Here is a 25,458-nt window from a genome sequence, read left to right as displayed (position 1 = left end):
CCAACAATTGGAGGCTCTTTCAGGGTCAGGGGAATGAGACCTATCGTTACTATTTTTGGAATATCGAATATGCTATCGGTAGCTTGCCAGGCTCTGCCGTGTGGGTGGGATACTCTTGGTAGCTTGCTGGTCTCTCTGAGAGGTATGTATATATCTATTATTGTATTTGGGATATGAATATGCCATGGAGAGCTTGCAAGGCTCTCCCGTGCAGGCAGTAGACTCTTGGTAGCTTGTCAGGTTCTTTGAGAGGGAGAACAAGACTAATAGATATCCTGGAGTTTGGTCCAATAGTCTCTGGATGTTGGTCGTTGGTGGGATTACATGGTTTGGGGGCAGCTTGTGGGGGTGGCTGCCAAGCTACTGGAAAATAGGGGGTCTGGGTGGAGAAGGCCCAGTCCCAATCCGAGCAGGCTTGGAGATCTCAGCCCTGCGTCCCGCACACCTGGGTTCCTCTGCCGGTCACTTCATGCGTGAGGCTCCTCCGAATAGTGGGTAAGTCTTGCTATTTATGCAGCTGACTCCGGTTCACTCCCTGGCTTCCTGTAAGAGCCCCTGAGCTCCACCGGACTGATCCCTGAGCAATCAATTAGCCCGAAGCATAGCCAAGAGCAGCCCCAAAACACCAAAAATACTTACAAAGGAATACACATACCAGAGGATGTTGTGTTTTATTGTACTTTCACACTTCTTAGCTAGGCATCTTCCTTGAGCGTGTCCTTTTACCTCTAAGTTATTATAAGTGATTAAAAATTTGGTAATAAACTCCCCATCCATAAAAAAAGCCATGGAAATGAGAAATGTTGGTTAATCATGACTTTACACTAATAATGTAAAACATGAAAAGTTCTTGCTTTCAGTTGTGTCCGTTTTACATCCAGGGACATTTATCTTCATGGATCATAATGTGTAGTCAGAGTCCTGTGAACATAGCATTTCTCAACCAGGGTCTACATCCTCTTGCTATGAGTCCCCAAAATATTCCAAGGAGACTTCAGGTGAAAACTGCATAAGTATGGGGCCAGACCATGAGACTAGGGGAGCAGCCAGCAGGATGGGGGAATGGGGGGAACACAGGAAGGAAATGAGGTGAGAAGAGATCCATGGTCAGAAAAAGGTTGAGAAACAGTAACAGTGTACTGGATTATTTGTTAACCCTAGAGAAAAGTCTGATGGGAAGGAAAGCACATATTCCAACAGGACAGACCTGTGATGCTTTCATCTAGATCCATTTAGATTTGCCACCTGCTAATCAGTTTGTGTGTTCTTTCAATTACGCTCAATTTCTGAAGAGAACCTAGTTAATTACAATGCGAATTGTGTTTAACTTCTCTAAAGGTTTCTTATAATATAAACAAAATATGATTGTCGATAATGATTCCCCTGTTTCCCAGGCACATCTAATTATAATATTGCAAAAAAAAATGAAAGGAGAAAAAACAGTATAGACTCTTTTAATATGCATCTTGAATCAGGGACTGCATTGTTTGCAAGTACCTTAAAGACAACAAAGAAACTGGAGATAACACATCGGAGAGATGTCTTCCAGTGGCACTTGCTTCTTACTAACACCCTTGCACAAATGTAAAATAAAGATCATGGACAAATAATCAAATCTTTGAGCAAACCACAGCAATGTGTTCTAGCATTATGTTTAATTTTACTTTAAGGATAGCTTTTGTTTTCCCTCCTGGGATAAAATTAGCTGGGAACTTAGCAATGCTTTTGTGGCTTGAAATTCCATCCTTGTTTGCTCTTGGTACTTATTTCTATAGTGGTGGTTCGAGTCTAGATTATTTTTCTTTCTATAAGGAATAGTAAAAAAACAAGCAAACAAAACAAGCTGTAAGAAACTGTGCGTCGGGGATTTTTACAAGGACAAGTGAGCCTCTTTGAGTAAACACTTTATTAGGAGAGAAAGTTTCCATCAAAGTGTTAAATCACAGAAGACCTTGGCTAGAAGCCATTGACATCTTTCCCGTAGATTCCTCACAGCAAATGAAGGTCACCAGAACCGATGATATGTACAGAATCTTCTGATAGAAAATGAAATGCTTTCCTTCTCATAGTTCACTGTGAGTGTGAAAATGTTAACCGGTATTTATGAAAGCAAAAAAAAAAAAGTGGTTGGAAACATTATCAACACTTTGTCCAAGCTCCACTTTGGTGCCATCAGATGCACTGTGGAACAAAGCCACCAGCATCAAGGAAGGTGGCACTGCTGTCACTCTTCAAAAGACTGCTTGTTCTATTTGAGAAATGAGTTTATAGTGACAAGCTATTTGCTACACTATCTTTATTTGCTGGGACTACAAAGTTGCTAGTCCATTTTTAAATGGCGTCACAGCAACGTTTTGAGTCTAGCATTGTTACAGTTAGGAAGAGCCCAGGATGCTTTCTCCACTCTACTTTGGAGTGTAAGGCACCAAGTACTATTCAGGGATCAAGCAGAAGATCTTTATGCAATTTCCTCTTTCAATGACCATCTCAGTCACTGAAGACTTGGGATCAGACGTCTTCAAGTGATCATAAGGCATAATTTCATGAGCACAACATAAATGGCATGTGGAGAGCGCATCAACTGTTTTCTGCTGGAAAGAGCATTTGGTACAAATCTATTTTAGATCGACGTGCAAAAACAAAACACAAAAAAAAAGAAACGAGAAAAGAAAAAGAAAACAATGCACTAAAGTGCTTCTTAATATCTCATATACCAAACTATACAATGACAATTTTGTAGAATCAGTTCTCTCTGCTGCCCTATGTATTTTTTTTTACAGAAATGGTGGTCTACTGTCCACAAACAATGGAGAAGCAAATGTTTTTATCTTTCCAAAAGCCCTTTCTTCTTGGTTTTATTCTGTTTTGATAGACACACAACATAACACAACACACACATATACACACACACACCAGACTTTGTTATTTTAGTGAATAAATCTAAAGTGCTGTGGAGTCGACTAAAATAATCTGAAGTTTGTTCTACCAAATCAACTGCAGTAAAAACAGAGAAAGCCACATTTCTCAGCGTTTTATGGGATTTTGCTTGGGTTGCAGCATTTGATCATAGTCTCTATCCTCTGCAGGCCAGCACAACTTCTGACACGTTAACAACACATTTACAGAATATATGGATGGTTCCCTAATCTCCTCGATGAACTGTAGTTCTTTCACTTTGAGACACTGTTCAGATCTCTTCTACCTCATTTTCATCTTAATCAGACTTAGATCTCCTGGCGCTCTTGTTAGGAGCTTGTTGAAAGACTGCTTTACCGGGCCTGTGACATATTTTCCAATCTGCACATGGCTGGTTTGAGGCACCTCTGCTGAGCAGACAGAAGGGAGATACAGGAGCGGAACCAACCAGAGACCCTGAGCGCTTTCAATGAAACTCTTCCTTCACGAGTGTAGGCCCAGAGGCTATTCTCCAACACATGGGTGCTAGGAAAACACTTCAATACATTCTTTTGTGTAATTTTTCACATTAGCTCAAATTGGCTGCATAGGAGAACTGGCGAATATCAGCAAATGAAATTATTTAGTCGAGATTGCACGTCAAGCTATAATAACAGCCCCTTGCCCAATTTCACCTGGTTGAAGGTTCACAACAAGCACCCAAATGTGCAAAAGGGCAGGGTTTCTTTTTTTAAATGTTTTAGGAAATCATACAGGACAAAATAAGAATGCCTACAGTTTATTTAATAATAAAGATGCCTGTCTATGACTTCTGGATAAGTTTAGTTTCCTTATGCACAGACCCTGAATTTCTTGAATCAGAAGACCTGAGAAATTATTGAAGCGATCAGACATGAGAAATTATTAAAGAACATAGAAATAAGATTTTTTTTCCTTTGGGGATAAAGAAAATACATCACAAGTATAAAATTAGCCTAAAGGTGATCATTTTACTAAATTATGAAGCATACTCCTTTCATAAATGGGAGCCTTCATTATCTGTTGTTGGGCCAGTTGAATGTTCTGTTATCATTTATGAGGTTGGGGGGTGGGAGGAATGGGTAGTCTGGTGCCTGAGCTCTAACCCAGTGCCTCAAGCATGAATGCCAAGCAAGCACTGTACACTGAGTAACCCACCTCCCACCCATTTTTTTTTTTTTGCATGTAAGTAGCGATGCATAGCACGTTAATTTAAGCAGAGCTATAAAGCCAGTGCAAATGTTCAGTAGCCTCAAGGAGCTGACTTCCAAGTCTTCTGGGACAGGCCAACACAGTACAGAGAAACTTCATTTCTTTGGGAGCAACTCAGTTTAGCACTTAGTTATCTTTGCAATTTGCGGGAAGTTTGACAGATGCATTAGTCCCCTAGCTTCTTACACGGTGGCCTCGTGTAACTAGAGGTAAAGGCTTGTGAATCAAAATGGCAATCGTGGGTGTTTTTCCAGTGTGCTCCACCAAAACATCAGCCACATCAGGAATTCAAGATGTTTCATAAAGTGGTCCCACTGTTACTTTTCTCTGGCAAGGAGGGGTCATGAATGGGGAAAGGTTAGGAACTTTATATTGGTCAATGCGGGCTGCCAAAATAAAATACTGTGACCTGATGGCTTAAACTACAAACCCTACTTCCTAAGGTTCTGGAAGCCAGAGTCTGAGATCGGGGTCAGCTTGGTCCTGCTCTGTGCTGGTTTGCAGAAGGTCCCTCTCTTGCTATGTCTTCATACAAATTTTCCTTGATTTATGAGTACAGAGAGAGTTAGTTCATGTTCTCATCTTTCTTTTTATTTAAATGCCCCACCCCATTATTTTTTATTGCCAAAGACAGTGCAACTTTTGCTTCTGAAATGTATTGCATCAATATTGGTTTCCAACAATCTCTAGAGCCCAGAGGCACCGTTCAGCATCTGTCAATGCTGCATTGGGATCTCCACCCAAAAGTGCAGTTTCCATAATGTGGCACCAAACAGTTGATCCATTTGGTCTGTCTTACCCACTTCTGTCCCTTACTCTCCGGCTACCACCATTCTGTTAAAATCCCAAGGTTTGGAAGCCAGAGAGATAGTATAGAGGTGAAGACTATTGCCATACATATGGCTATGCTGGTCGATTGAAGTTTCGTCCCTGGCATCACATAAAGTATACTGAGCACTGCTAGGGGTCACTCCTAGGCACAAACCCAGAAATAGCTCCTGAGAACTGCCAGGTGTGGCACCGAAACAAAATTAAGACTTTAGGGTTTTTTTTCTTTTACTTGCTTATTATCTATGAATGGAAGCATTCATATATTATTATGAATAAATGATATGATGAATGAATAATAATAATTAATAGATTATTATTATCTATGAATGGAAGCATAGAATTTATCTATTTCTAAATGACGTATTTCACTTACATCATCCCCTCAAGGTCTATTCATGCTGTCACAATGACAAAATTTCATCTTTTCATGGCTCAGTAATATTCTGTTGCATGTTTATATCTTCTTTATCCATTCTTCTGCTGGTGGGCACTTAAGGTTGTTTCTTTATATTCTCTATTGTGATAATATAACATACAAAGCGCTGAACTCTTTAAATTAGAGTTTCAAATTTTTTAGATAGATACTTGAAAGTAAAATAGAAGTCACCTGGTATTCATTTTTTTCTGAATAAGTTTTTGAAAACTAGTCATACTATTTTCTATACCAATTTATATAACTGCCAGGAATATACAAATGTTATCTTTCTGTACATCTTGCCCAACACTAGATGCTTCTTTTTTTCTTCTTTTTTTTTGATAATAGTTATTTTAATTCACAAATATATTTAGCCTACCACCACTCAACACCTTCTGAAATTTTACCTTCTTTTATTTTTTATTTGTTCTTGGACCACACTGGGCAATGCTCAGAGATTACTCCTGGCTCTGCTCTCAGGGATCACTCCTGGAGGGCTTGAAGGACCATACGTGGTGCCAGGGATTGAACCCAGGTCAGATGCATGCAAGGAAGAGCCGTTCCCACTGTACTACCATTGCAGCCCTTGGAATTTTACATTCTTTAAATCAACAGAAAAAAAAATCCCTCATTGCACCCAAAGCTGCTATTGCACTGCCCCTCCCAGACTGGTTTTGTCCACTTTTGAAAGGACTAGCTTGTGTGGGGCAGTATCTCATATTTTGACATGATTTTCCCTTTGAACTGAGCATGGGCAACTTACCCATGCGCCATTAGAACGTGAGTGTCATTTTTGATGAAACGTCCTTTTTGATCCTCTGTCCACCTTTTATTCCATCCTTGGGGTTCCTCCAAACTGTGCTCAATGAACCCTGGGGCCAGTCCCCATGATGCCCTGCAAGCTGAACAGTCCAATGCTTGGGTTCAAAAGTATCAGCGGCTACCAGGGCTAAACCTGGCGGTGCTTAGGGAGCCAGATTTGCTCGTACTATTATTCCAAATTATTAAAGATATATTTTAACAGTTCCCCCTCCTCTCCTGATAATTTTCTTTAGAAACTATCAGCACTTATGAATATGGTTCAGCGCTTTCATAAAATATAGCTCAACACACGATTGAGAGCACTCGTGAATGTTGAATCATTTACGCAAATCTGCCTAGTTTTGATATATTCAGAAAATAACAAGTGTATTATAATATTTTATACAGATTACATAAAAACAAAGGAAGAAATCTGGAGAAGAAGCCTGCCAGACATTAAAAGTGAACAAAGACTTCACATCAGCTTTATTATTTCTAAGCCACCATAGTAGACTGGCTTCTAGATAGAGCAATCATTGCTATAAATATTGATCACCGAGCAGTAGATCACAATTTTGGTTGTGTGGGCTGAACAAAGCCTTGCTATTTCTCCAAATCCTAGCCAATATGCATTGTAACGATGATTTGGAGAATGGCCGTACTTCATGGCAGGAGGTGATTCTCAACGGAGTTTTGATCTGCATTTCCCTGCTGGTTGCTGGTACTGAGCATATTTTCTTATACCTGTCAACCACTTATATATCATCTTTGGAGACTGTCTCTTCACAGGCTCATTGTTAAAATTAGGTGTTTTTCTAATTATTATCATTATTTTTTCACTGAATCACTGAGAGATACACAATGACAAAGTTGTTCTCACCTGGGTTTCAGTCATAATGTTCCAACACCCATCCCTTCACCATTGTCCGTTTTGCTCCCCCAATGTCCCTAGTTTCCCTCCTCCCACAACCCCACCCCTAGCCTCTATGGCAGCCCTTTCTCCCTCTCCCCCACCCCCCTCCTCCCTCTCCCTTTCTCCTTCTCCTTCCCTTTGGGCATTCTGGTTTGCAATACACTAAAATACCTTGTTAATCATGGCTATCCCTTTACCTACTTCCAACACTCAGCTCTTATAAAAGTCAGCTTCTTAGCCTGTTTTGTGTTTGTGACTGAGTAGTTTGGAGATGTATCTCCTCCCGTTCCAGAGCTCGCCCACTCCTCTCCTTTGCTGGGCAGCAGGTTTTTCACTTGGTGTCCAGCAACTTCTCTGTTTCTGCATTGGTTGTCTGAGCCACAGATTAAATGCAGACTAATGCCATTATGGGAAGCAGAAGGAATATTTCTGTATGTTATTTTTTTCTTTTGGGGGTGGGGCTCCAGAGGAGTGCTCAGGAGGTCCAGGGGTTTCTCCAAACTATTCTCAGCCATTTGGGTCTATTTTCTTTTTCTTTTTTCCCAAAGCAAGGACCTAAAAATGAAGTGCTGCTTGGGGACTGTGGGCCTGGGATGGCACCGGGCCATCCCAGGGGTGCCCTGTGCTCTCCAGGGCTGCACTCAGCAATGCTCAGGGAACCATGTGGTGCCAGAGACAGAATAAACATTGGATGCTTGTGAGGTATATGCAATAACCCCTGTACTATCTCTCTGGCCCAATATTCAAGTGATAAGTAGGACTACTCTATGACCCGACAATCATTCTGCTGTGTTTTTATCAAAAAAATTGAAATGAGAATCTCAAAGGGCTTGGGTACTGTAATGTTCAGGAAAGCACCGTGCACAGTGACCCAGAGACAGAAACAATGTGAATACCTACAATGAATGCATAAAAAAAATGGGCTAGCCACACAGTGGAATAGTACTCAGCCTTAACGGGAAATGTGAATGCCACCATTTGTGACATAGGTTAACCTGGAGACTCTTTTTTTTTTTTTTGCTTTTTGGGTCACACCTGGTGATGCACAGGGGTTAGTTACTCCTGGCTTATGCACTCAGGAATCACTCCTGCAGTGCTCAGGGGACCATATGGGATGCTGGGAATCGAACCCGGGTCAACCATGTGCAAGGCAAACACCCTACCTGCTGTACTATATCACTCCAGCCCCAAACCTGGAGACTCTTAAGCTGTGTGAAACAAGCCATTCCTAGAAGTTCAAAACTTGCATGATTCTATTTACATATGGTCTTTAAAACAGTCAAAGTCATTGAAGAAGAGGAAAATGGTGACTGTCAGGGCTGGAGGTAGAACTGGGAAGATGTGCATCATTGGACTTAAAATTCCACAAATGCGTAATGAGTAACTTGTACAGATCTGTTCATCGCTGCCCCTCTAGTTTCACTGAATAATCACTAAAGAGTAGATTTCGGAGCTGGAGATATGGCACAATCGATAAGGACTTGTCTTGCATGTAACAAACCCATGTTTGCTCCCCAGCACTCCATGGTCTCCGTAAGGGGTGATCCCTGAGCACAGAGCCTGGAGGAAGCCTGAACATAGTTGGGCACAGCCCCAAAACAAACGAACAAAAAAAGAGGGTAGATCTCATGATAATTGTTCATGCCACAATCAAAGATTAAAAGTAGCAGTTAGTGGGCTAAGACTTTGAACATGACCTTGAAGAAAAAAATAAATACATCAGCGCAGAAAAGAGAGAATTCATTGTCTAATTAGTGGCTTCAGAAGCTTTTATTTTCTGTAACAATACTACTGCTCAAATACCCCCACATTAAGTTGGCAAGATCAGGGAGGAGGATGGCAAATGAGCCTTCCCAGTTTGGCTCTGCATACTTTTCAAATGATAAAATCTTTTCAAAGTATCTATCCAAGCATGGCTTGCGGAAAGGAGATAAAAAGCTGAAAACAGGGGGGAAAAAAGGCCTTACATTATGCAGAACTCATTTGAATGATTTATTTTAAAATGTTACTGAAGAAAAGAAAGATTCTGTATACTGAAGAATTTTCTCTGAAATCCTTTGGGGAGAGACAAATTTATTTTGATCACATAATCTGGGCAATAAAATTATGGCATAATCATACAAACACTTTATAAAATAATGCCTGGGAACTGAGTAATGCAAATCACGAGGCAATTTCCGGATCTCCATATTATTTGCATATTTCGACCAGGCTATCTCTAGAAATCTATTTTGCAGAGGACAAGGATGTGTGCTCAAAGCAAACTAATACTGAGAGTTATGTGATTACCTTGCCTGGGCTTTTTGAGAAAGATCGGTTTCTACTGCGAAGGGGAAAACCTTTTTCCTTCTCCCTGTTTAGATTGTTTCTAGCTTGTCTGATAATTAAATTGACAAGATAAAGTTAACAAGAAAAAAACATATTGAATTTGGTATATATGGGAGTCCCATCCAAACATATGAGCTCAAAGACAGGCAGGCAATGGAGGCTGATAACCTCACTGAGAAAGAGGAGGTGTAGAAGGTCTGGCACTTCCAAGGGGAAAGCACAGTTCATGGAAGAGATGGTGTTTGGGCAACAGGTCTTTGACCGTCTTGCAAGTGTTCTGACCTAAGAAGTTTTTTGGGATGCTTTTTCTGGTATAGACTGGATCGATATCACAGCGGGTAGGGCATTTGCCTTGCACGCGGCTGATCTGGGTTTGGTTCCTCCGTCCTTCTTGGAGAGCCCAGCAAGCTACCGAGAGTATCCCGCCTGCACGGCAGAGCCTGGCAAGCTCCCCATGGCATATTTGATATGCCAAAAGCAGCAACAACAAGTCTCACAATGGAGACGTTACTGGTGCCCGTTTGAGCAAATCGATGAACAAGGGAACAACAGTGCTACAGTGCTACTTCCTGTTCCTTAAATAATCTCAGGCCATTAAGAGAGAATCACAACCTCTCTGGGAGACTTTGATTGCCATATAGATTATTTTGGGGTATTTGCAGTTCACTCCTCCTCTCTCCACTAGGGACCTCAGTAAATGATTCTCAGGGAAAGCATGACCAGGAGAGAGGAAAGGCAAGCCCTTGGCTGGACCCTGGTGTCTAGATATGACTCCTCCAAAAGAAAAAGATTTGGATTTTTCTTCCCAAATTTAAAAATTATACAGCAAATTAAGACTTGGCATGCAGTGCTTGGAGTAAGGGTAAATCATCCTAGACTTGATTTTGAGAGATTTAAAAAATAATGTGGACCAGAGAGATAGTTCAGGAGTTAAGGCACTTACCTTGCATGTGGCCGAACCTGGTTAGATCGCTTGCACTACATGTGGTCTCCTGAACATAGAGCTAGAAAGAGCTCCTAAGTACCACTGGGTGTTGTGAAGCCATCCACCCCCTCCATCCCCCATTCATACCATCACCCCCCACCCCCACCCCCTGCCATTTAAAAGGGCTAGGAGGATTGCTCCATAGTTGAAAGTCTGCCTCATGGGCGGGGGGTTGAAGGCAGCTGGGAAAGAGAGGGACCACAAAGTCAATGATGGTTGGAGGGATCACTCAGAAGGGAAATGTGTGCTGTAAGTAGATAAAGGACTGGACGTGATGGCCTCTCAGTTCTCAGTATCTGTATTGCAAACTATAATGCCCAAAGGCAGAGTGAGAGAGAGAGAGAGACAGAGAGAGAGAGAGAGAGAGAGAGAGAGAGAGAGAGAGAGAGAGAGAGAAGGAAAGTGCTTGCAATAAAATGGGTTGGGTGAGGTGGAGGTTGTAGGAAGGATAATGGGTACATGGGTAGTGGGAAATATACACTGGTGGAGGGCTGGGTGTTCAATCATTTTATGACTGGAACTCAATCATGAAAGCGTTGTAACTGTAGCTCACAGTGATTCAATCAAATTTTTTTTTAATTTAAAAAAAATATTCCTGCCAAGAGAAAATTTCACCAGGGGACAGGTAAAAGGTGAGGATAAACTGGGAAAGTTGTGTCATCAAGCATCAAGGACAGTTGGATTTCCCATGTTTAAGGTGATCTACTAGTCTCTTATGAATACTGGACAAAGAAGCATGATTTCAGACAATTATCTTATAGAGTATTATTATCTTCATTATTTATTCAGAAATTATTTTATGATTCAAGAGAGAAGTCAGAAATTGGTCTCCCTGGGAGGAAATAGAGCTGTGTGTGAACTTGTCTTTCTTCCTGAAGCTCTAAGGGAGAATCTGCCGGCTCTCCATGCTCCCACTCAAAGTATTTCACCGCAAATATATTCACTGTAACTAACCAGCCATAGGCAACATAGCCTACAAGAGCAAAGAGCCAACTGGCTGTCAGTTTGGTGTCATTTCTCCATTGATGAGCCGAGAAACCAACTCTTAGCAAAATGGTACCTTTTTATTTCCTAGTACAGCAGTGTATAATCTGCCCTTATGATCTCTGATTCCACACTTCCAGGGAGCTTAATCACTGAGAAACAAAAATATATAATATCACACACAAACAAAGTCTTGGAAGTTAGGTGCTTTGGTATGATAACTAAATCCTTTCATTGCAAAATTAGTGCCATGAATCTACATATGTTTTAATGATGTGTTTGATTAACTGGTGTTATTCACAACCCATTTTTGCTCAAATACTTTGTATTTTAAATTTTGTTAAGGTTTCATGTTTCATGAAGTCCTTTTGAATGCCCTCTCTAATCCTCCATTCTTTTCTCTTCTATGGCAAGACAGCCTTGTGGCTATTTAGTTATTTGGCAAAAATATTAGCATTGAAACTAACAAACCTCAAGTCTCCTTGGGGAAAATCTGTGTCTTTGTCATTCTCCACTTCTTGACTTGGGAATCCCTTCATTGTGATGGATGGTGCCCTCTGACCTTCTGAGGTCTCAGCTCTTCTAACTTTGATATTTTCTCTCTCCCACCTTCCCTTTTAACACGTTGACAACAGCCTGTGGCTCACACTTGAACGTGGTCCTATTGACACAACTTGCAGCACTGAAAATGCACCGTCAGTGTGTTAAGGTCAGCAGTGCAAATGCACATCCTAAGTGTGTCACGAAGATTCCTTCTGACCAGGAATGCCCCCTTCTCTAGTTTGTGTGTCTTATGCAACTTGGGTTGATTTGTCATTGGCTTACAATACTGTGTAGTCTCAGGACAGTCCTGGTACTGTACATTGTCAAAGTCACCTTCTCTATTCACTTTTGCCCTTCCTTTGGGTTACCATATTTTTCAGTCTCAGACATTTTGGTTTTTGTTTTTTTTTTGCTTTTTGGGTCACACCCAGCAATGCACAGGGGTCACTCCTGGCTCATGCACTCAGGAATCACCCCTGGCGGTGCTCAGGGGACCATATGGGATGCTGGGATTTGAACCCGGGTCGGCCGCGTGCAAGGCGAACGCCCTACCCACTGTGCTATCACTCCAGCCCCCAGTCTCAGACATTTTGCCATGACCTTCTGTTTGCTTTGATTTTTTGTTCTCTGCCTATGAGTGAAACTATCCCATAATTGACTTTCACTTCTTGAATTTTCTGTGTGTTATAATCTCTTCCTCTTTCAGCCATGTCATCAGAAAAGGCAATGTTTCACCCTTTTAAAAATTCATCATTTATTTATTTTGAATTGTTATTATTATAGTTGTAGTAATATGATTATAACGGTGTTAAAGTTTGTGGTATTGATGTCCAAATTTCCTGAACCCTACAACCACAAAAGCGCCCATGATTACTGATAAGAGCAGTGAATACAGGGAAATTTTTATCTTTTAAAAAAACCCGAATCACCATGAATTACAGCTACAAATTTATTCATTATTAAGTTTCAAGTCATAGAATGTCCCAACACTAATTCCCTTCATCAGTGTCCACTTCCCACCACCAGTGTCCCTAGTTTCCCTGCTGACCTTCAGTGTGCCTCTGGGACACTTCCCCTCCCCCTCTGTCTAGGTGTTCCCTTCCCTAACTTATGCCCCCCTACTCCCACTTCAATGACAAGTGTATTACTGAAGACCAGTTCTCCTCTTCCTTTCTATTGCCTTTTGGTCTTGTTATATCCCTACAGAGGATGTGTTTTTGGTCTTCTTACTGCCCGATGAAGGATATCTGTCTAACTAACCCTAACTTCACTCAACATAATACTCTCCAGATCCATCCATGTAGCTTCACCTTTTCTTATGGCCAACTTGTATTCCATTGGTTATATGTACTATTGTTTCATTAGCCAGTCATCTGTTCTTGGACACTCGGGTTGCTTCCAGATTAGGGCTATCATGAATAGTGTTGCAATGAACACAGATATGCAGAAGGCTTTTGTGGTTTGTGCTTTGGGGCCCTTAGGATATATTCCAAGTAGTGAAATTGCTGTGTTATGTGGAAGTTCAGTTGCTGTCACTGTCACTGTCATCCTGTTGCTCATCGATTTGCTCGAGTGGGCACCAGTAACGTCTCCATTGTGAGATTTGTTGTTACTATGTTTGGCATATCGGATATGCCACAGGTATCTTGCCAGGCTCTGCCATGGGGGTAAGATACTCTCAGTACCTTACCAGGCTCTCCGAGAGTGGTGGAGGAATTGAACCCGGGTGCAAGGCAAACGCCCTACCACTGTGCTATTACTCCAGCCCAACTTTAAAAAACAAACAAACAAACAAACAAACTGTATAGTATTCCATTGAATGCATATACCACAACTTCTTTATCCAATCACCTGTTCATGGCAAAATATATCATTAACCTAAATGCTATGGTGAATATTGTTGCTATGAGCACAGAGTTGTAAGTATCCTTTTGAATTAGTGGTTTTCACGTTTCTGTTTTTTCTTAGCAGAGACATCTCTTTGCCTCCTTTCTCCTTAGAAGTTCTCCCCTCCCCACCTCCACCCCTGCCCCCATTCCTTGCTTTGGAAGCTCTGTTATGGTCAGGTTGATTTCTGAGGAGTAGATGAAACTAATTTTTTATGGAGACTTGCTGTGATTATGAGTGTGTATGCACAATTTCTCCTTTCTTCTTCTTTGGTCATCTTGACCCTGCCCTTCTGAACCTGTGTACTTTTTATACGAAAACTCATTTTAAGCATTTAATTCCAATGTTAGCCTGCTTGATCATGCATAAAATTCCTCCTAATATAAGAAATACTGTAAGAATACTCTTTTTACAGTATTTCTTATATCCATTCAGCTTCTATCCTGTGTCCTATGTCTCTCTCTCTCTCTCTCTCTCTCTCTCTCTCGCTTGCTTGCTCTCGCTCTTTCAGTAGTTACTAATTTTACTTCCTTTATTTTTTATTCACAATTCTTTTTTACCTTGATTTGTTGATTGGAATTCTATCTGAACTGTCACTAGCATTCTGTAGTCTGACTTCTTTTTGGAGTTGGAAATAGAAATGCTTATTGGAAAGTAGAAAAGGAAGGAAACACCACACTGAGGAGGAACTTAGTATAGACTAAACTCTATAGCTTGACAATTCCATAAGTTGAAGCCACAATTCTTTTTTTTTTTTTAATTTTAATGAATCACTGTGAGATACAGTTACAGACTTGTAAGCTTTTGGGATTACATCTCAATCAAACAATGTTCGAGTACCCCTCCCTCTACCAGTGCCCATTCTCTACCACCAATGTTTCTAGTGTCCCTCCCACAACCCCCACCCCTTCCCACCCCTGCCTCTGTGGCAGATACATCCCCTCTTACTCTGTCTCTCCTTTTGGGTGTTGTGGTTTGCAATAAAGGTACTAAGCAGTCATCATGTTTGGTCCATAGCCTACTTTCAGCATGCATCTACCATCCCGAGCAATCCTTCCAACCATCATTTACTTAGTGGTCTCTTCTCCATCCCCCTTGCCCATTCGCCCAGCATATGAGGTTGGCTTCCAAGCCCTGGAGCGATCCTCCTGGTCCTTATCTCCACTATCATTAGGTGTTATTCTCTTATTATGTTACTTCATATTTCACAAATGAGTACAGTCATTCTATGTCTGTCCCTCTCTTTCTGACTCATTTCACTTAGCATGCTACTCTTCATGTTGATCCACTTATATGTAAATTTAATGGTTTCATCTTTTCTAACAGCTGCATAGTATTCCATTGTTTACATATACCAAAGTTTCTTTAACCAGTCATCTGTTCTTGGGCATTTGGGTTTTTTCCAGTTTCTGGCTATTGTAAAAAGTGCTGCAATAAACATACAAGTGCAGATGTCATTTCTTGTAGGGAGCCATTTTACCTTACTGATCTTATCCTGTCAGTATTTGTTTAATCACTAGCTAACCCCATGCCACACCTAGCAAAGGTTGCCACTCCTAATCTTACTTATCTTATCCTATCAGCATTTGTTTATTACTAGCTAAATCCCGTGCCACACCCTGCATTTCTATTGGGGGTCCCGGCACCACCTCCTCCCAGCAGGGAGGTATAAATACTGTAACTGCCATAGAATAAAGGCCTTTTCTCCCTCCTCCGGGCTCTGCATCTGTTCATTCGGCTGCCCTACGAGGGGTTCTCCCTGATGAACAGAACAAGACCTCCACATCGACTTCCACACCTGGCGCCCAATGTGGGGTTATTTGCCATTCCTTGGGGTAAAACCTTCCATTGAAAACGTTGCATGGGCTCTTTATAATTAATAGCTGGCAAACTAAAGGCAAAACGGGGGCGATCATCAGGATGCAAGGGAATTGAGAAGAAGCAGTCTTTTAAATCAAGTACTATCTTATACATTTCTGAAGGAATGGCTGCTGGGGACGGCAGTCCAGGTTGAAGCGCCCCGAAAATGACCATGGTTTTATTTACTGCTCGTAGATCCTGTAGCAGTCGCCAATTTCTACTGTACTTTTTCGCATCTCTGGGATATATTCCCAGAAGTGGTATTGCTGGGTCAAATGGGAGCTCAATTTCTAGTTTTTTGAGAAACTAGAGTCCATATTGTTTTCAGAAAAGGCTGGACCAGTCAGCATTCCCACCAGTGGTGAAGGAGAGTCCCTTTTTCCCCACATCCACACCAACACTGACTGCTTTTGTTCTTCTGGATGTGTGCCAGTCTCTGTGGTGTGAGATGACATCTCATTGTTGTTCTGATCTGCAGCTCTCTGATGTGAATGCACAATTTTTTGTTGTTATTGTTGTTGTTGTTTTTAATTGAATTGCCTGAGCTACACTTACAAAGCTCTTATATTTGAGTTTCAGTCAAATTATGATCAAACACCCATCCCTCCACCAGTGTACATTTTCCACCACCAATGTCCCCAGTATCTCTACCCCCACCCCACCCCAACCCCCACCTGCTTCTATAGCAGAGAGTTTCCCTCTTACTGTCTGCCTACTTATGGGCATTTTGGTTTGCAACACAGATAATGAGAGGCCATCATGTTTGGTCCTTCATCTACTTTTCCTCCAGAACAATCCCTCCAACCACCAGTGACTTAGTGATCCCTTCCCTGTCCCAGCTGCCTACTCCCCCAGCTTGTGAGGCAGGCTTCCAACTGTGAAGCAATCTTCCTGGCCCTCTCGCTATTGTCCTTGGGTGTTAGTCTCATATTATGATATTTCGTATTCCACAAATGAGTGCAGTCATTCAATGTCTGTCCCTCTCTTTCAGACTCATTTCACTTAGCATGATACTCTCCATGACTATCCACTTAGAAGCAAATGTCATGACTTCATCTTTCCTACCAGCTGCATAGTATTCCATTGTTTGTTTATATTGTTTGTTTACATATACCAAAGTTTCTTTAACCAGTTGTCTCTTCTCGGGCACTCGAGTTGTTTCCAGATTCTGGCTATTGTGAACAGTGCTACAATGAACATACAGGTGCAGATGTCATTTCTGCTGTGCCTTTTTGCACCCTAGGGATATATTCACAGAAGTGGTATTGCTGGGTTATAAGGAAGCTCAATTTCTAGTTTTTAAAGTAATTTTCATATTGTTTTTCAAATAGGATGGACAAGTTGTCATTCCCACCAACAATGAAAGTGAGTCCCTTTTTCCCCATATCTGCGCCAGCACTGGTTGTTCTTGTTCTTTTTAAATGTCAGTGCCAGTGTCTGTGGTGTGAGATGATATCTCATTGTTGTTTTGATTTGCATCTCTCTGATGATTAGCTATGTAGAACATTTTTTCACATGCCTTTTGGCCATTTGTATTTCTTTTTTGAAGAAGCTTCTGTTCATTTCTTCTCTTAATTTTTTGATAGGGTTGGAGTTTTTTGGGTTTTTTTTCTTGTACAGTTCTACTAGTGTTTTATATATCCTGGATACTAACCTTTTATCAGATGGGCACTGGGAATCCACAATTCTTACTCAAATATTCTTCTTAATAGTAAAGTTTTCAGTGTGATATAAAACATGTTTTCTATTATTTTAATTATTTTTGGTAATAGAGACTTGAAGAAAATAAGTCTTGGTCAATTAACGTTTTAGTTTTTATCTTATTTGAAACTGACAAAGGTATTTAATGACTATGCATCACTTAATAACACTCTAAGGTTTCAAGTTACTGTTGGTTTTTTTTTTTTTTTTGCTTTTTGGGTCACACCTGGAGATGCACAGGGGTTATTCCTGGTTCATGCAGTCAGGAATTACTCCTGGCGGTGCCCAGGGGACCATACGGGATGCTAGGAATCGAAACCGGGTCGGCCACATGTAAGGCAAACGCCCTACCCGCTGTGCTATCGCTCCAGCCCCTCAAGTTACTGTTTTGAGAGAATATTTAATTTGGCCACACACTAAAAAAGCTAGCCATGATATTATTTTTTTCTTTTTGAAATATTTCAAAATATTTTCTTATATTTCATAACAGAAATTACTTATTTGGTGAGTATCACAACAATAAACACATGCTGACACATGAGCCCTTCCTGGGTTCAATTCTTGGTGATACACGGTGCCCTGCTCACTACCAGTATGGTTCAGTAATCCCCAGCATCAGCACCGCTGGCCCAAGCAACATCACATCATCTGCTCTAACATTGGCTGAGAATTACCAAGGGGGTCCCTCCCTGCTGCCTCACTTTCAAAGATAAAGATGATGAATATTAAAGAAAGTGTGAACATGTTTGGGCAAAAATCAGTTCAAATCCGGCAGCATCTGACCAAGCAGATAGAAAGGAGTTCAAAGCAGCTATACACTGTGATTTTTAGAGTCAGAGGGTTGTGGGAACAAGGAGGTGGTCCAAGGAGGAGCTGCTATTTTCAGGTGACTTTCTTGGAGGGAATGGCAGAGATCTATCAGGAAGATAACTAGCTGGCTCTATTAAGCAATCCCTGAGGGTTGATTTAAGATTCCATTGCTTAATTTACTCTCCCCTGGCATGGTAACATTGACTCAGCAGAACTGATTCCATTTGAGGCCCATTGTCATGTCTTTAATGCCAGTTAACTCAGATTGACATGCCTATTTTTAAATAAACCAACACACTGAACTAGCTTTTATTTATTCACCATTTTCCTAGGTCACTTTAAATTCATTTAAAAAATATTTCTGAGGCTGTGCTTCAATTATGCAGCACGTATTTACAAATTAATTTTAACAATACCTATCCAGAGGTAGAAAAAGATCCAGGACATATAGACAGATGGGAACAGAGATCTTAGAGCCTTTGTTTGAAAATTTGAGCCATGAGCAGATATGTTTATACAACTGTTTATAAAAGAACATTTTTATCTCAATTACTGTAGTAGATGGAGGAAGGTAAGGCTATCTGTATAGAGATGGTTTAAACTTTTGGAGAGATTTTAAAGATTTTTTATCTACCTAGTTTCCATATAACCTGCCCCACCCTCCTTTTTTTCTGATAAGAATAGCTTCCCTGAAGTTTGCATTTCAAAGAAAAGACAGAAATAAGAGTTCCCTGGAGTCTTCCTTGAGGACTTTTCCTTCTCAAAGGTAAAAGAATGCAAGTTCTTTCAAGAAGGACTTTTGTTCCCTATTGCTAAATCTTTTATAATCAGCAAGTGTTGGAAATGAATAGAAAGGCATTGAATTCTGTCTGGAGACACATCTATGTTCTTGTGGAGGCTATATTTGCTTGTTTTGGGTTTATTAAATAGTTCCCTTGCAATCCGACTGATATAAAGGCTGAAACCCCATTCACCTACACCATCCTTGATTATCTTTACATCATGTAGACTCCCACTTGATATCCTGGTGGAGATATCCCACTAGGATGGAATTCCCAAGATTCCTTTGTTCCACATTTAGCACTGTGTGTTTCTGGAATTTTTCTTTCCCCAAAGGTACATGGTTTCATTAAGTTCATTATGGATGAAGGTCTAAACATTCCCATCAAACTCTGAATAACCTCTTTCGATTCAGTCTCCTGCTGAACACAGAGCTACTTAAAACAAACAAACAGCAAAAAATCCATTTAAATACCAATGCAGGAACAGTCAGGGCAGATCTCTGTATGGTCCCGTGGTTCTTCAATATTTTCTGGAATGAAAATATTGAGTAAAACATGAGCTGGAAAGTAGAAAAGTTAATTGGGGAATAAAAGAGAAAGGAAAAGGTACTCCCCAGGTGAGGAGGAACTTAGGATAGGACTAAATTAACTTTGGTTCTTTTTATTTTTTTATTTTTGGTGGGTTTTTGTTTTGTAGGAAAACTAGCTTTATATTATAGAGAATGCAGTGAAATTAAAGTTTTTTTTAATGTGACCCTTTTAATTGGGTTCTTTGCATTTCTTATTGACAAGATTAATTATAATGTTGAAGAGAATGCAAGAATCAAATAGATTCTTGTCTGGCCCATTATTTTAGCCTCCTGGTGAGTCTAGACTCTGGGGCAGCATATTATGCTGTACAGTGGTTAACTGCCTGCTTATCAAGGCGAGCCCAGTAAGTCAAAAATGTAGAATGGGGGCACTCAAGTATGGAAGCGCTTACAGCTAATGGCAAGGGGAAACTGAGGCTTCCTTTTTTAATACCTGAGTATTTTTCACCAAAGACAAAAAGTCTTGAACAATGCCTGGGACTCAAGAAGTGTCCCAAAGAGAGTACAAAGGACATCATCCTCCCGAGATCCAGAGCCACTTCTAAGGCAGGTGAGGCAGACACGGCAGGCGGTGGTCTCTGTGTTTGTTTACTTGTGATTCCACATCTAAAGATGCTCAGACTCAGAACTGGAAAGTAGAAAAGTTTATTGGAAAGGAGGAGAGAAAAGAAAAGGACCTTCACAAGTGGGGAGGAACTTAGTATAGGACTAAGTTAGCCCTGGCTCTTTTTGTGAGAGTTTTATAGGCAAACCCGGTCTTTGGGTTACAGAGAATGCAGGGAACCTACAGCGTGGTCTGGCTGCTTTGTCTTTCTGGTCACCTGCCCTGGGTATTGTTCATTTTCTTAGTCGTGTGACTCCTAGTTCTCGGACAGAAGAAAACGGTCCTGGGGAAACTCCAGAAATGTTATAACTAGGGGCTAGGAATGAGGTGTGGTTGGTTGATGAGAAGTGGAAATGCTTCTGAGGGGAAAGTGTGAGCTCCCTGTTGGCCGAGGGAAACTGAGGCTTCCTCTTTCACTTCCAAGGATGATCCAATGAAAGAAACCCTGAGATCTGACAACAGCAGGTATCCAGCTACAGATCTCATCTTGGTTGCCAAAAACTGTCGCAGTAGGAAAAGAAATTCCAGGGGCTGAAGAGATAGTGCATTGGATAAGGTGCTTGCCTTGTAGACAACCATCTTGGCTTCAGTTTCCAATACCATCTATGGGACCCTGGCTCCTGCTAGGAGTGACCTAGCGGGCAAGCCCTGAGCACAGCCGGGCAAGGCCCCCAAACCCAGTACCCCACCCCCATAAAAGAAACTTCTGTTTACTTTTAATGAAACGAGCTTGAGAGGAACATTTTTCTCTAAGGCAGGGATAGTTAAACGTTTTTTCACTCATGACCTATTTATGCCAGATAAATTTTTACATGATTTTGGGTACATAGATATATAAACTAGGTACACAAGTCAAACATTTATTGTACATTGATTTAAAGACAAATTTTTAAGTTGTTCATGACATGGACATTCAGTTATGTGACCCCTCCCCCCCCACACACAAACAATTTAGAAGCACATCTCCAGGATGCTTACTCTCTATCTAAATGGTTGTGCTTATCTAGGTTAAAATTTCTCCACTGTGCATCGGCAATTCAAAATTATTTTTGGTCAGACTAACCTGCTTTTTCAGCCTACAATATCTTTTTTACTCACCTGAGACCTTACCTAGGAATTCCAGAGGTGACAAGAAAACAGATCTCGAGGGATTCCAAAGATCCCTTCATCACTTGCTTCTACTTCTGGGACCCCTTTTGGTAGTAAAGGGAGGAGGATCATTTTCCTGATTTCTCATCTGACACCAGAACTGTTAAGGTATTTAATATGCCTCAGTTTATCTCTTAAGAATTCAAGCAAAAATCAATTAGAATAAGGCAGCAACAAATCAGAAATATTTAGAAGCACTTCCCTGACAAGAACTTCGGGAGAGACATTTAAAGAGAGAAGCCAGAAACAAAGTAAAAAAGCTATTGATTTGGTATAGCTTAAAGCCTAATTAGCTCTTTGTGATTTCTGTCCTTCATATTTTTAATTTGTAACCTTGAGACATAGGCACGTATAGATTTAGATTCTGGTTAGCTTGCATAGGCTCCCACGTAATTAGAGACAGGTCAGTTTAATGGCCTGCTGGTTTAATTTGACATGTTAATGTCATCTACTGCTAAGGGTAATATTTTAGAATATTTGTGAGATCTCTGAAACAATTCTTACTAATGTAGGACAGAGAACACTTCCCTCTTCACAGGAGTTTGTGTGGGGTGAGTATGTGTGTATATGTGTGTGTGTACTTATATGTACTTTCTTTACCAAGATTGCTGGTAGCTCTAATCACAGGTTCTGGATATCTAAATGCAACAGTGATGACAGTGTAGGTGAATAAACATCTAAAACATTTCATGGTAAATAGAAATATGGAATTTGAGGACTGGAGGATTGGACCAATGAAAATTATATATTGAGCTTGAATTGGATCCTAAGTCTTATTAAGTTGCCAAATTTCAAGCGAAGCATTTCACCTAGAGTATTAGGAAAGGGTGATTAAGAAAGTAGATATTTTTGCATGATTTGTATGGAATAGTTGTAGAATACCAATTGTAAAGTCATCATAGAATAATAGTTATAACATTATAAAATAAGTTACATGGTTGTGTAATAATTGTAGAAAGTAATTTCTATAATCTACTGGAGATCACAGAACTCTTGCCAATGGCCTAAGTTTGCAGAATCCTCATAATGAGTCTTAAGAGACAACACAAGAAAAATTTTCCCAGATAAAAGAATGACTGACTAGCACCAAATCAGTGTTTTTGTCGTTATTGGGCTCATTATAGGAAATCCAGGACCAAAGTTCCATGTAAACTGGCAGAAGAAGCAAATTCAACACAAATAACTTGAAGGTCAAAAGTCAGGAGCTCAGGCTGAGAGACCAGGCTCAATGCCATGCTTCAGTGAAGATAGCATTAGATGGCGATGATGGTTTATTTTATGCTGTTCAGTGTTTGACAGTCACTTAATCACTTATTAGCGGTGCTTATGGTTCCATGTTGGAAGGATGCAGACTTAAAATTAAACATTTGACTTTGATGATTTTCATGCAGCAAACTTGGGAGCAAAGTGATGAGGGCTGGTTTGACCTAAATATAGTGTGCGTGAAAATTCGAGGTGTCCATAAAAGAATAATGATGTCTAAAACAGGTCTGATGGCCCAGCGGGTGAATTTTCACTGTCCGCATGTTAAACAGGATATGCTATTACCTTCCACAGCTTTATTTCCTTTGTGCACAAAATGAAGACAATGCTCATATTTATGAAGATTAAATGTGATCCTATATTTAAAATATGCCATGTAACTTGGACAGTATTGATGCCCATTTGGTGTTCACTGGATTAAGTTGCATTTCTGCTCTTTCTACCAACATTCTCTGTCATCTTTTGGTTAAAGGTAAAAACGGTTGGGTGGACAGAGTCAGCTAAAGAAAAGACAAAAGGCCCAGAAGTGTTGGAGTGGCCAGAGATAGGATGTGACACAAATTTGGACTGTCAACCCCAAGACTTTTGTATGTAAAAGGGGAAACACATCTTATCCAAAGAGAGAGGCCTATAAGTCAGTGGTTTTACTACCCTAACTGCAAACTGATGCTCCTTGTAGGTGTCAAAGGGTTGAAAGGCGCTGCTCTAGCTCCTGTGAGGAAGAGGTGCCTCACCACGGTAGCCCAGAGAAGAGGGAAGTGAGAAGGAGGCAGCAGTCAAGCTCTTAACACATCCAGCTGCCTCCACAGCTCCAATCCTGACATCAGAGGTGTGGGGGCGAGACTCCTTTCTTTTTTTTTTTTAATTCTTTTATTGATTCACCATGTGGAAAGTTACAAAGCTTTCAGGTTTAAGTCTCAGTTATACAATGCTCAAACACCCATCCCTTCACCAGTGCACATATTCCACCACCAAGAATCACGATATACCTCCCCTCTTCCCCCCACCTCCCCAGCCCCCCACCCCGCATGTGTAACTGGTAACCGCATGTGTTACTTTCACTTTACTTTGATTACATTCAATATTTAAACAAAAAAATTCACTATTATTGATTTGGAGTTTCTCCCCCCTAAAGTCGATCTGCTGAAAAGAAAGCATTTGGTAATTTGTTTTCCATTGCTGAGAATAAAGTGATATGAGGTCAGGAGGCCGCACTAGCAGCAGCATAGTTTTGGATTTCTGTATTTTAGTATTTTAGTAACTAAGTCCAGAGAAATGTCTGCCAGGAATCGCAACATTGTAAGCTTGTACCTCTCAGCTACTTTATATTCCACATATGAGTGCGATCTTTCTATATCTGTTTCTTTCTTTCTGACTCATTTCACTCAGCATGATACTTTCCATGTTGATCCACTTATATGCAAATTTCATGACTTCATGTTTTCTGACTGCTACATAGTATTCCATTGTGTAAATATACCAGAGTTTCTTTAGCCAATCATCTGTTTTCGGGCACTCTGGTTTTTTCCATATTGTGGCTATTGTGAACAGAGCGGCAATGAACATGGAAATGCAGATGTCATCTCTACTATACCTTTTTGCCTCTCCGGGATATATTCCCAGGAGTGGTATTGCTGGGTCAAATGGGAGCTCAATTTCTAACTTTTTGAGAATCGTTCATATTGTTTTCCAAAAGGGCTGAACCAGTCGGCATTCCCACCAACAGTGAAGGAGAGTCCCTTTCTCCCCACATCCACGCCAACACTGGTTGCTTTTGTTTTTTAGGATGTGGGCCAGTCTCTGTGGTGTGAGATGATATCTCATTGTTGTTTTGATCTGCATCTTCCTGATGATTAGTGATGTTGAACATTTTCTCATGTGCCTCTCAGCCATTCGGATTTCTTCTTTGGAAAAGTTTCTGTTCATTTCATCACCCCATTTTTTGATCGGGTTGGCAGTTTTCTTCTTGTGGAGTTCAACCAGTGCATTGTATATCCTTGTTATCAACCCTTTATCGAATGGGTACTGCATAAATATTCTTTCCCATTCTGGAGATTGTCTTTGTATTATGGTCACTGTTTCTTTTGAGTTGCAGAAGCTTCTTAGTTTGAGATAGTCCCATTTATTTATCTTTGTTTTCACTTGCTTGGCCAGTGGCATGGCAGCTTTGAAGATAACTTTGGCTTCAATGTCGTGGAGGGTTTTGCCGACCTTATCTTCAATGTACCTTAGGGATTCTGGTCTGATGTTGAGGTCTTTAATCCAATTTGATCTGATTTTTGTACATGGTGATAGATGGAGGTCTAAGCCCATTTTTTTGCATGTAGCCGTCCAGTTTTGCCAGCACAATTTGTTAAACATGCTTTCCTTGCTCCACTTCACATTTCTTGCTCCCTTATGAAAGATTAGATGATCATATATTTGGGGGTGTATGTCAGAGTATTCAACCCTGTTCCATTGGTCTGCAGCTCTGCCTTTGTTCCAGTACCATGCTGTTTTAATGACTACCGCTTTGTAGTAGAGTTGGAAGTTGGGGAGGTTGATTCCTCCCATTTTCTTTTTCCCAAGGATTTCTTTAGCTATTCGTGGGGGCTTATTGTTCCATATGAATTTCAGGAGCGCTTGCTCCATTTCTTTGAAGAATGTCAAGGGTATCCCTATAGGGATCGCATTGAATTTGTACAATACTTTGGGGAGAATTGCCATTTTGACAATATTAATTCTTCCAATCCATGAGCAGGGGATGTCTTTCCATTTCCTTGTGTCCTCTTTTATTTCCTGAAGTAGTGTTTTATAGTTTTCATTATACAAGTCCTTTACCTACTTTGTTAAGCTGATTCCGAGGTACTTGATTTTTTGAGGCGCA

At 40.7% G+C, this 25,458-nt stretch overlaps 1 pseudogene; it reads left to right on the top strand.

Moving 5' to 3' along the window:
• The window catches only part of LOC129406777 (rRNA-processing protein FCF1 homolog), a 64,776-nt pseudogene that overhangs the window by 14,919 nt on the left and 24,399 nt on the right, over positions 1 to 25,458 (top strand).

The sequence above is a fragment of the Sorex araneus genome, chromosome 8, assembly GCF_027595985.1.
Source record: "Sorex araneus isolate mSorAra2 chromosome 8, mSorAra2.pri, whole genome shotgun sequence".
Taxonomy (NCBI): domain Eukaryota; kingdom Metazoa; phylum Chordata; class Mammalia; order Eulipotyphla; family Soricidae; genus Sorex; species Sorex araneus.
Note: the sequence above shows the minus strand (reverse complement) of the source record. Positions and strands in the feature narration are given on the sequence as shown.